Here is a 1,347-nt window from a genome sequence, read left to right as displayed (position 1 = left end):
TATTGGAAAAAAATGGAAAATGTTACATCGTTTCTCCTTTGAGATCGACACATTTTTCCCAGACGTGTTCCATATCTTCCACACCCTGTTTATAGTGAGAAGCTTCGAATGGTTCAAAGTAAGCATCAAGCTTGGAACACACCTCTTCGTTATTTTGCAAGTCTCGTTCCATGGAGATTCGAGTTTGGAAATAGAAATTAATCCGAGGGGACTAAATCTGGCGAGTAGGGTGGGCGAGAAAAAAGTTCGACATCAAATTGATTGATTTTGGCCGTCGCGATGACGAATGGAAGTGTGGACTGGCGCGTCATCTTAAAGAAACGAGACTTTTTCCTTTAGGGAGATGGTCAATGAAAATTATCCCGCGTGCATCCCGAAGAACTGACGCCATCAGCTTTCTCATATCCAAATTCTCGGTCAAAATGCGATGTACAGTACTGTCTGAAGTGCCAGCACCGTTTTGCAGATTTTCATCACAATATCTGGAGTGGTCAGATCTGGAGAGTCGTTGGGTCTGCTGCTGCGGTGTTTGTCTTGGCGGCTGGTACGACCGCGTTTAATCTGTTTTTGACAGTTGTTAACGAACGACCAGATCTCCCAAGAGTAGAATTCAACTTCACTTTGATGTTGGACGGACTAAGACTTTCAAATCAAAGTATTGATTCACGTATCGGTGACCAGTTTTTTCAATGTTTGCAAAATTTATAAAGGATGCATTAAAAACGGCTCCAAAACGAACGAAAATCAAGTTTAGATACAAGCTTTTAAGGTTATGTTTTTGTAATATACGTAAATTTTTAACAAAAAACTGTCGCCATCTATATGTCGGGTCGGGTACTTCAGGGACCATACTCCTGTTTTGATATCTAATAATTGTGCCTGTAAAAACGTGTGAGAGTGCAGAAACGGCGACGATTAAATCAAAGGAAATGATTGATCATTTTTCAGAACTGAATTTCTTTCCAGGAGTTTAATCGTTCAAATGTGATGAATTTATTCGTAAAAATTGTGAATTTTCGAAGAAGGGAAAAATCTGCGAAATCCCGCTGGGGGCTTTGGAAGCACGCACGTACCTTTGCCACTGGTCCACCAAACTCCCCTACAGTCCCATTTAGTGTGGACAGACTCAATGATGGTATCGCTCGACCTACGTTACGTGTCCTCATTCAAGGGAGTATGGGTGCCTCCAAGTTTGTGGATAAAGCCCATAGCTACACGTAGGTAAACGATTTTTTATATTAATTGCAATCTATAAAAAATAAACATCATGAAGGAAAACACAAACAAATTTATTCTATAAACAGATATTTATAGATTCGATCTGAACAATTTTTTTATCAGTCCCAC

This window comes from Euwallacea fornicatus, chromosome 9 (genome assembly GCF_040115645.1).
Source record: "Euwallacea fornicatus isolate EFF26 chromosome 9, ASM4011564v1, whole genome shotgun sequence".
Lineage (NCBI taxonomy): Eukaryota > Metazoa > Arthropoda > Insecta > Coleoptera > Curculionidae > Euwallacea > Euwallacea fornicatus.
This window is presented reverse-complemented; position numbering follows the sequence as displayed.